This window comes from Hemitrygon akajei, chromosome 21, assembly GCF_048418815.1.
Source record: "Hemitrygon akajei chromosome 21, sHemAka1.3, whole genome shotgun sequence".
In the NCBI taxonomy this organism is placed as follows: domain Eukaryota; kingdom Metazoa; phylum Chordata; class Chondrichthyes; order Myliobatiformes; family Dasyatidae; genus Hemitrygon; species Hemitrygon akajei.
In genome coordinates, this window is record NC_133144.1 from 23,356,455 (window position 1) to 23,368,129 (window position 11,675).

Sequence of the window (11,675 nt, forward strand, 5' to 3'; positions counted from 1 at the left end):
TTAGGGATCTGAGGGACTTGATATGTCACCAATGACCTACAAATCCCTACAGATGTGCCATACGACCTAGGAGCAGAATTAAGCCATTTGGCCCATTGAATTTGCTCTGTCTTCCCCACCCCATAAACATTCAAAGTTCAAAGTAAATTTTATTATCAAATTACACACTGTATACAACCCTGAGATTTATTCTCGTGGCATACTCAGCAAATCTGTAGAATAGTAACCATAACAGGATCATTGAACGATCAATCAGAGTGCAGAAAACAACAAACTCTGCAAATGCAAATATAAATAAATAGCAAAAAAAAAAGAGAACATGAGATAAAGAGTCCTTAAAATTAGGTTATTGGTTGTAGGAACATTTTAATGATGAGGCAAGTAAGTGTAGCTGTCCCCTTTTATTCAAGAGCCTGATGGTTGAGGGGTGGTAACTGTTCTTGAAGCTTATGGTGCAAGTCCTGAGGCTCTTGTACCTTGTGCAGCAGCAAGAAGAGATCATGACCTGTGTGGTGAGGATCTCTGATGATGGATGCAGCTTTCCTACGGCAGCATTTCATGTAAATGTGCTCAATGGTTGGGAGGGCTTTCCCAGTGATGTACAGGGCCGAAGGGACTACCTTTTGTAGGATTTTCCATTTAAAGGCAATGGTGTTTCCATACCAGGCCATGATGCAGCCAATCAATACACTCTCCAGTACACATCTACAGAAATTTGTCAAAGGTTTAGATGTCATGCCGAATCTCCACAGACTCCTAAGGAAGTAGAAGCACCACTGTGCTTTTGTTGCAATTGTCCTTATGTGCTGGGTGGGTCCAGGACAGATCTTCTCAATGGTAACACCCAGGAATTTAAAGTTGCTGGCCTTCTCTACCAATGATCCTCTAATTAGGACTAGCTTATGACCTTTGATTTCCCTCTCCTGAAGTCTATAGTCAGTTCCATGGTCTTCCTGGCATTGAGTGGAGGGAATTAGGGATTGAATGCTGAGCTGTAGTGAATAAAGAGCACCCTGATGTATGCATCTTTGCTGTCCATTTTCCCCCAGGATTGAGTGAAGAGCCAATGAGATGGCATCTGCTGTGGATTTGTTGCTCCAGTAGGCAAATCGGAGCAGATCCAAGTCACCTCTCAGGCTGGTGCTGATATGTTTTATCACCAATTCTTAAAACACTTCTTCACTGTGGACTAAGTGCAACTGGGTGATAGTCATTGAGGTAGGTCACCATGCTCTTTTTAGGCACCAGAATAATTGAAGACTGCTTGAAGCAGGCGGGTACCACACTCTGACAGGGTTAGTGATCTCAGTGAACACACCAGCTAGTTGGTCAGCACAGGTCTTTAGTATGTGGCCTGGTACTCTGTCTGGTTCAGGTGCTTTCTGTGGACTTGCCCTCCTGAAGGCAGCCTGCATAACAGCTTACTGAGATCACAGGATGTGGGGGTTCGCGATGGTTCCTCCATGTTCTGATGGTCGAAGCAAGCATTGAAGGCATTGAGCTTTGACAACCTAATTAATCAAGAACATATCAACCTCCACCTCAAATATAACCAATGACAGCTGTGTTCACCGCTTTCTGGCTAAAGAAGTTTTTCCTCATCTCTTTTCTAAATGGACGCCCCTCATTCTGAGCCTGTGCCCTCTGAGCCCCCACTATAGGAAACATCCTCCTTATGTCCATTCTATCCTTACCTCTCAATATTTGATAGGTGGTTTCAATGAGTTCCACCCCCCCCCCCATTATTCTAAACTCACAGAAACATAGAAAATAGGTGCAGGAGTAGGCCATTGGGCCCTTTGAGCCTGCACCGCCATTCAGTATGATCATGGCTGATCATCCAACTCAGAACCCTGTACCTGCTTTCTCTCCATACCCCCTGATCCCTTTAGCCACAAGAGCCATATCTAACTTCCTCTTAAATATAGCCAATAAACTGGCCTCAACTGTTTCCTGTGGCAGAGAATTCCACAGATTCACCACTCTCTGTGTGAAGAAGTTTTTCCTCATCTCCGTCCTAAAAGGCTTCCCCTTTATCCTTTAAACTGTGACCCCTCGTTCTGGACTTCCCCAACATCAGAAACAATCTTCCTGCATCTAGCCTGTCCAATCCCTTTAGAATTTTATATGTTTTAATAAGATCCCCCCTCAATCTAAGTTCCAGTGAGTATGAGCCTAGTCGATCCAGTCTTTCTTCATATGAAAGTCCTGCCATCCCAGGAATCAATCTGGTGAACCTTCTCTGTACTCCCTGTATGGCAAGAATGTCTTTCCTCAGATTAGGGGACCAAAACTGCACACAATATTCTAGGTGCGGTCTCACCAAGGCCTTGTACAACTGCAGTAGAACCTCCCTGCTCCTGTACTCAAATCCTTTTGCTATGAATGCCAACATACCATTTGCTTTTTTCACCGCCTGCTGTACCTGCATCCCACCTTCAATGACTGGTGTACAATGACACCCAGGTCTCGTTGCATCTCCCCTTTTCCTAATTGGCCACCATTCAGATAATAATCTGTTTTCCTGTTCTTGCAACCAAAGTGGATAACCTCACATTTATCCACATTAAATTGCATCTGCCATGAATTTGCCCACTCACCTAACCTATCCAAGTCACCCTGCATCCTCCTCACAGCTAACACCGCCGCCCAGCTTCGTGTCATCCGCAAACTTGGAGATGCTGCATTTAATTCCCTCATCTAAATCATTAATATATATTGTAAACAACTGGGGTCCCAGCACTGAGCCTTGCGGTACCCCACTAGTCACTGCCTGCCATTCTGAAAAGGTCCCTTTTACTCCCACTCTTTGCTTCCTGTCTGCCAACCAATTCTCTATCCACATCAATACCATACCCCCAATACCGTGTGCTTTAAGTTTGCACACTAATCTCCTGTGTGGGACCTTGTCAAAAGCCTTTTGAAAATCTAAATATACCACATCCACTGGCTCTCCCCTATCCACTCTACTAGTTACATCTTCAAAAAATTCTATAAGATTCGTCAGACATGATTTTCCTTTCACAAATCCATGCTGACTTTGTCCGATGATTTCACCTCTTTCCAAATTTGCTGTTATCACATATTTGATAACTGACTCTAGCATTTTCCCCACCACCGATGTCAGACTAACCGGTCTATAATTCCCCAGTTTCTCTCTCCCTCCTTTTTTAAAAAGTGGGGTTACATTAGCCACCCTCCAATCCTCAGGAACTAATCCAGAATCTAAGGAGTTTTGAAAAATTATCACTAATGCATCCACTATTTCTTGGGCTACTTCCTTAAGCACTCTGGGATGCAGACCATCTGGCCCTGGGGATTTATCTGCCTTTAATCCCTTCAATTTACCTAACACCACTTCCCTACTAACATGTATTTCCCTCAGTTCCTCCATCTCACTAGACCCTCGGTCCCTTACTATTTCCGGAAGATTATTTATGTCCTCCTTAGTGAAGACAGAACCAAAGTAGTTATTCAATTGGTCTGCCATGTCTTTGTTCCCTATGATCAATTCACCTGTTTCTGACTGTAAAGGACCTACATTTGTCTTGACCAATCTTTTTCTTTTCATGTATCTATAAAAGCTTTTACAGTCAGTTTTTATGTTCCCTGCCAGCTTTCTCTCATAATCTTTTTTCCCTTTCCTAATTAAGCCCTTTGTCCTCCTCTGCTGGTCTCTGAATTTCTCCCAGTCCTCAGGTGTGCCGCTTTTTTTTGCTAATTTATATGTTTCTTCTTTGGACTTGATACTATCCCTAATTTCCCTTGTCAGCCACGGGTGCACTACCTTCCCTGGTTTATTCTTTTGCCAAACTGGGATGAACAATTGTTGTAGTTCATCCATGCAATCTTTAAATGCTTGCCATTGCATATCCACTGTCAACCCTTTAAGTATCATTTGCCAGTCTATCTTAGCTAATTCACGTCTCATACCTTCAAAGTTACCCTTCTTTAAGTTCAGAACCTTTGTTTCTGAATTAACTATGTCACTCTCCATCTTAATGAAGAATTCCACCATATTACAAAAAGCTGTGCCGAACATGTCCCCACTTTAGAACTACCTGGGCTTTACCCATAGCCCTCTACTTTTCTAAGCTCCATGTACCCATCCAGGAGTCTCTTAAAAGACCCCATCGTTTCCGCTTCCACCACCGTCGCCGGCAGCCCATTCCATGCACTCATCACTCTCTGTGTAAAAAACTTACCCCTGACATCAACTCTGTACCTGCTTCTAAGAACCTTAAAACTATGCCCTCTCGTACTAGCCATTTCAGCCCTGGGGAAAAGCCTCTGACTTGATCAATGCCTCTCATTATCTTGTACACCTCTATCAGGTCACCTCTCATCCTTTGTCGCTCCAAGGAGAAAAGGCCGAGTTCACTCAACCTATTCTCATAAGGCATGCTCCCCAGTCCAGGCAACATCCTTGTAAATCTCCTTTCTATGGTTTCCACATCCTTCCTGTAGTGAGGTGACCAGAACAGAGCACAGTACTGCAAGTGGGGTCTGACCAGGGTCCTGTATAGCTGCAACATTACCTTTCAGCTCTTCAACTCAATCCCACGATTGATGAAGGCCAAAGTACCCTATGCCTTCTTAACCACAGAGTCAACCTGTGCAGTAGCTTTGAGTGTCCTGTGGACTTGGACCCCAAGATCTCTCTGATTCTCCACACTGCCAAGAGTCTTAACATTAATACTATGTTCTGCCATCATATTTGACCTACCAAAAAGAATCACTTCACACATATTTGAGTTGAACTCCATCTGCCACTTCTCAGCCTAATTTTGCATCTTATCAATGTCCCGTTGTAACCTCTGACAGCCCTCCACACTATTCTTTTTCTTTTCCTTTTTTCTTCTGCTTCCCTCCCTTCTTAAAGAGTGTAGTGAAGACTGATGCAAATATACTTATTAAGTTCCTCTGCCATTTCTTTGTTCTCCATCACTATCTCTCCAGTGACATTTTCCAATGGTCCCACATCCACTTTTGTCTCTCTTTTATTCCTTATATATCTTTAAAAATTCTTGGTATCCTCTTTTATATAATTGGCTAATTTACCCTCATATTTCATTTTTTCTCTCTTTGTGCTTTTTTAGTTGCTTTCCCAGTCCTCAACCTTCCCGCTAATTTTTGCTATCCCACATGCCCTTTCTTTTGCTTCCATGCTGTCTTTGACTCCTGTCGTCAGCCACTGTTGTCCCTTCCTTCTTTTAGAATGCTTCATCATCTTTGGGATGTATCTTCCTTTTTTCCCCTTTTTTAAAAAATACTTTATTTACAATTTTCAGTTTTACAAAGACAAAACATATTAAAGACGTACAAAACAATACAAAGGAAATGCAGCTCCAGGTGGAGCACAGACAAAACAAAACAAAAACATAAAGGCTGCCAGACAATTTACAGGATTACTTAAATATACTTTCAAAAAAAGTTGACACAATAGTGGTATCACAGAAGCAATGTAAAATAAAATGAATAGAGGAATCCGGTTAGGCACCACACCCACTCATGAGACTAGACAGGTCAAGATCACTATGTGTGTGAGGTAATATGACACTGAGCCAAGAAAGGTTCCCATATTCTCTCAAATATATTCTGTGTATTGGGTTTGTGTGGACGCAATCTTTCCATTTGTATAATAGACAACATCTCCTTGAGCCAGTGTGCAAAGGTAGGTGGAGTAGCAGACTTCCAGGTCAGAAGAATAAGTTTCTTCTGATTCTTTCCTATGAATTACGAATTTGTCCCAGAAGCACTAGCTGTTCTGGCATCATCCCTGCTAATGTCACCTTCCAATCAACTTTGAACAGTTCCTCTCTCATGTCTTTGTAATTCTCTTTACTCCACTGTAATACTACTACATGAGATTTTATCTTCTTCTCAAACTCCAGGGGTGAATTCTATCATATTATGATCACTGCCTCCTCAGGATTCCTTTACCTTAAGCCCCCTAATCAAATTGGTGTCATTGCGTAACGCCCAATCCAGAATTGCCATTCTCCTAGTGGGTTCATCCACAAGTTGCTCTCAAAAGCCACTCATAGGCATTCTACAAATTCCCTCTCTTTGGATCCAACACCAACCAGATTTTCCCAATCTATCTGTGTATTGAAATCCCCCATGATTACCACAACATTGCACTTTTTACATACCTTTTCTATCTCCTGTTGTAATTTGCAGTCCACATCCTGACTACTGTTCAGAGGCCTCTATATAACTTACATCAGTTTTTTTTTTACCCTTGCAGTTTCTTAGCTCTACCTACAAGGATTCTACATATTCTGATCCACTGTTACCTCTTTTTAAGGATTTGATTTATTTTCTTTATCAATAGAGCCACTCTCTCCCTCTGCCTACCTGCTTGTCCTTTAGATACAATGTGTATCTTCGGATATTATGCTCCCAACTGTGATCTTCTTTCAGCCGCAACACAGAGATGCCCACAACATTATATCTGCCAATCTCTAACTGTACTACATGATCATCTACCTTATTCCATATGCTATGTGCATTTAAATCTAACACCTTCAGTCCTGCATTCATCACCCTTTTTGATTTTGGTCCTCCTTTATATTTCACCACATCCCACTGACAGCAATTTTGCCCTATCATCTGCTTGTCCTTCCTCACAGTCTCACTACACACTACATCTAGTTATATACCATCTGCCCCGTCCTCAGCCCTCTCTCTCCAGTTCCCATCTTCCTGCCAAATTAGTTTAACCCTCCCCTTTAAAACAGCTCAAGCAAACCTGCCCGCAAGGATATTGGTCCCCCTCAGGTTTAGATGTAACCCATCATTTTTGTACAAGTTATACCTTCCCCAGAAGAGATCCCAAATGATCCAGAAATCTGAATCATTTCTTCAACCACACATTCTTTTGCCACATCATCCTATTCTTACTCTCATTGGCACATAGCACAGCTGCAATCCAGAGATTACTAACCAGGAGGTTCTACTTTTCAGCTTTCTCCCTAACTCCCTATATTTTCTCATCAGGAATTCTTTGTCATTGGTACTGACTTCTGGCTGTTCGCCCTCCGCCTTTAAAAATGCCATGGACTCAAGTCTGAGAGATCCCCTGGCACCTGCGATGCAGCATCTGGGTATCTCTTTCACACCCACGCAATGTGCTTTCTGCCCCTCTAAATATGAAATCCCTTATCATTACTGCATTTCTCTCCTTCCCCCTTCCCTTCTGAGCCACACTCGATGCCAGAGACCTGGTCACTGCAGCTTAGCCCCCCCCCCACTCCCTCCCCACCATCAGTACCTAAAGCGGTATACTTATAATTAAGGGGAACCACCAGAGGAGTACTCTGCTTTGGCTGCCTATTCCCTTTCCCTCTCCTGACAGTCACCCAGGCACCTCTCTCCTATAACTTAGGGTGACTACCTCCCTGTAGCTCCAATCTGTCACCACCTCATTCTCTCCTTTGAGCTGAAGGTCATCGAGGTCCAGTTCCAGATCCTTAACGTGGTCTCTAAGGAACTGTAGCTCAATGGAAAACGTTGTGGAGAGCATTCTAACTAGTTACTGCATCACCATGTGGTACGGAGGGGACACTGCACGGCACTGGAAAAGGCTGCAGGAGTTTTTAAACTCAGCCAGCTCGATCATGGGTGCCAGCCTCCTTAGCATTGATGAAACTTGAAAAATATGATGCCATCAAGGACCTCCCCTTCACCCAGAAGCTTCCCTCTTCTCATTTCTACTGTCAAGGAGGAGGTACAGAAGCCTGAAGACACACACTCAGCGTTTCAGGAATAGTTTCTTCCCCTCTGCCATCAGATTTCTGAATGGACAATGAACCAATAAACACTAACTATATTTTCTTGCTCTTTTGGTACTACTTATTTTTTATATATACCTATTATAATTTATGTTTTTTATTATGTGTTGCAAAGCACTGCTGCCATAAAACAACAAATTTTATTGCATATTCTAGTGATATTAAACCTTATTCTGGTTCTGATTCTGGACTGCTGGAAGGTGAAGTTGGGAGAACACAAAACAGTCCTCACTGAGTGGTCAGTGATGGAAGCAACTTCAAATTCCTGGGAGTTAACATCTCGGAGGACCTGTCTTGGGCCCAACACACAGATGCAATCATGAAGAAAGCAAGCTAGTGGTTCTACTAAATTAGGAGTATGGGGTTCTTTGGTATGTCATCAAAGATTCTTGAAAATTTCTTCAGATGTACCATGGAGAGCAGTCTGACCGGTGTACCACTGCCTAGTATGGAGGATCAAATGCACAGGATTCTAAGAGGATGCTGAGGTTTGTAGACTCAGCTAGTTCCACCTTGGGCACAACGCTCCCCTTCATTGAGGATCGAGATCTACTTCAAAAGGTTCCACCTCAGGAAGGCAGCATCCATCATTAAGGATCCTAACCATCTGGGACATGCCCTCTTCTTGTAAGCACCATTGGGAGCTTGAAAACACACTCAGTGATTCTGCCATTGTATTTCTGAAACAGTCCACAACACTACTTAATTCTTTTTTTTTGGTACTTTCTTATTTTGTAATTTGTAGAAATTTTGTCTCGCACTGTATTGCTGGTGCAAAACAGCAAATTTAATGTCATATAAGGCAGTGACAATAAGCAAGTTTCGGATTCTGAAAAGCCTAGTGCAGATATGAGGGAGGGTTGGATTTGTCACAGGACTGATAGGATGTAGGTGGTGTTAAGGCACGGATCTCGGTCCCTGCACCGCCTGGCTGTGTGGATAGTGGTTAAAATGGCTTCCCTCAGTGAGAGTCCTGAGAGAAGCTTGCTGGCTGAAGATGAAATGTATATTCAGACAAATCTATTCAAAACAGAGATAGATTGAATAGTAAAGAAATTGAGGAATGTGGGATTTGTGCAGATCAAGTTTATTGTTAAGGAAATATATATACACAGGGTATAAATGCCATAAAAATCAGGCTGTTGAACCAAAGGAGATGATCTCACTCAACTTCACTTGTCCCATCATTGAAATGTTCCCACAACCTATGGACTCACTTTCAAGGACTCTTTTATCTCATGTTCTCAATATTTAATGTTTATTTGTTATTATTATTATTTCTTTATTATTTCTACAGTTTGTTGTCTTTTGCACACTGGTGGAAGCCCAAGTTGGTGCGACCTTTCACTTATTCCATTATGGTTATTATTCCATGGATTTATTGAGTGCCTGAAAGAAAATGAATCTCAGTGTCCTATATAATGACATATATGTACTGTGATAACAACTTTACTTTGAACTGAGTACCCTGCTGCTGATTTAGGAGTGATCAATGTCAAAAGATCAGGATATGACCCTCCAAGTACGAACAGGCCAATAATTTCCTCATCAATTGGATGAAGTGGGTGCTAGGGATTCAGTGACACCTTAATGATAATGAAGCGGGCAGAGGAGGATAGGTTGTTTATCTGGGACTTCATCTATAATCATTGGAGACTCCAGGACACTCCAAGAGCAATTCCAGGTGTAACAAGGAACCCCACTGTGCTAATAAACAATGAGGATTGAGTTCTTCCTATCCAGTATTTAACATGAAGCCTCAACAGCTGATGCACATTAACTGGCAATTCATCTCATTAAAATAAGATTAGCTTTCTTTGTCACAGGGGTATTGAAGCATAAAGTGAAATGTATTGTTTGTGTCAATGACCAACACAGATGTACTGAGGCAGCCCACAATGCTATAGCCACTAAGACAGCATGCCCACAACATACCAACCCATACATCATCTTTATGAGATCTTTCTATGCAGAGAAGGCTTCCAAAGACCACTGGCCAGTACAGATCAGAATTGGATTCTTTATCACTGATGCATAGCATGAAACTTGTGGCAGCACTTCAGTACAAGACATAAAAATACTACAAGTTAACGTTGTGCAAAAGGATGCCTTGTTATCAGCACAGGGGAAGGGTGGTGAGGTAAAGAAATGTTGGGGGTAGGGTATAATTGTTGAGAATAGCTGGCACTTTAAAGAATACAAGGTAATGTACATAGCTTGGGCTTGCTTGAAAAGTAATCCTACTCTTAGCATTTATATTCACCTGTTCCATTGCATAAAATAAACAAATGAAGAATTTCTATTGAAAATATTGTGAAATATTAGTGCTAGGGCATATTCTAGAGTTATGAATGAATTCTAGCAAATGAATTGACTTTTATTTCTTACATCCTTCACATACATGAGGAGTAAAAATCTTTACATAATGTCTGTCTGAATGTGCAATCATAGTAATTTATAATAAATAGAACAGTCAATATATCAGAAATACACTCAAATCAGTGTAAGTTAATCAGTCTGCTGGCCTGGTGGAAGAAGTTGTCCCAGAGCCTGTTGGTCCTGGCTTTTATGTTGTGGTACCATTTCCCAGATGGTAGCAGCTGGAATAGATTGTGGTTGGGGTTACTTGGGTCCTCAATGATTCTACAGGCCATTTTTTCACACCTGCCTTTGCAAATGTCCTGAATCATGGGAAGTTCACAACTGCAGATGCGCTGGGCTGTCTGCACCACTCTCTGGAATTCTGTGATTAAGGAAGGTACAGATCCCATACCAGGCAGAGATGCAGCCAGTCAGGATGCTCTCAATTGTGTCCTTGTAGAAAGTCTTTAGGGTTTGGGGGCCCATTCCAAACTTCCTCAACCTTCTGAGGTGAAAGAGGTGCTGTTGTGCCATTGATATCAATAGGGGTTAGCTTGTCTCTATTCCTCCTGTAATCCACAACCAGCTTCTTTGTTTTTGTGACATTGAGGGAGAGGTTGTTTTCTTGACACCACTATGTCAGAGAGATGATTTCTTCCCTGTAGGGCACCTTGTTAATAAGGCCAATCAATGTAGTTTCGTCGGCAAATTTAATTATCAGATTGGAGCTGTGGGTGGCGATACAATCATGGGTATACAGGGAGTAAAGGAGGGAACTCAGTACACAGCCCTAAGGGGCTCCTGTATTGTGAGTCAGAGGGTTGGAGGTGAAGGAACCCACTCTTAAAACCTGCTGGCAATCTGACAGGAAGTCCAGGATTCAGCTACACAAGGCAGCATCAAGACCGAGGTCTTTGAGTTTCTTGTCAAGCCTGGATGGAACAATGGTGTTGATTGCTGAACTGTAGTCCAAGAACAGCATTCTCACATAAGCATCCTTCTTCTCCAGATGTGTAAGGACAGTATGCAGAGTAGTGGCTATTGAAATTGTCTTGCTATTACATTTAATGATGTAATGTTGGGTCAGAGAGCCTCTCCTCCAGAATAACTCCAAATATTGTCTGCTTGTGTGTTCCCAGTAAAGACTTTTATACTACCAGCTGTGTGCTTCTCCTGTGGCTTTCACTGACATTCACAACAATTAGTTCACAGTATGACAATGTTGATTAGGAATAAACGGATGGAGAAAGACTATAGAGCATGTGACTAGGACAAGATTTCATTATAAATTGGAATACCGTGTATAGCACTAGTCACCTTAAAGGAGGTCAGCAAGTTGGAAAAACTTTCTCTCAAGTTCACCGGAAGAATACCTGGAATGTGTGGATAGCCTTATGAAGAAAGTTTGCAGTGACTTGTATCTGCTGGGGTTTAGAAAAAGTGAGTGGATTTTTACAACGTATTCAAATATCAGCGTTGTCCTGGGTAATTTTAATGCCACAAGTCATTTGAAGGCAA

General features: G+C 42.1%; 1 protein-coding gene across 4 annotated transcripts in view; it reads left to right on the forward strand.

The window, feature by feature from the left end:
- The window catches only part of LOC140714162 (zinc finger CCCH domain-containing protein 10-like), a 134,448-nt gene that overhangs the window by 91,943 nt on the left and 30,830 nt on the right, over positions 1 to 11,675 (forward strand). The window lies entirely within an intron of this gene.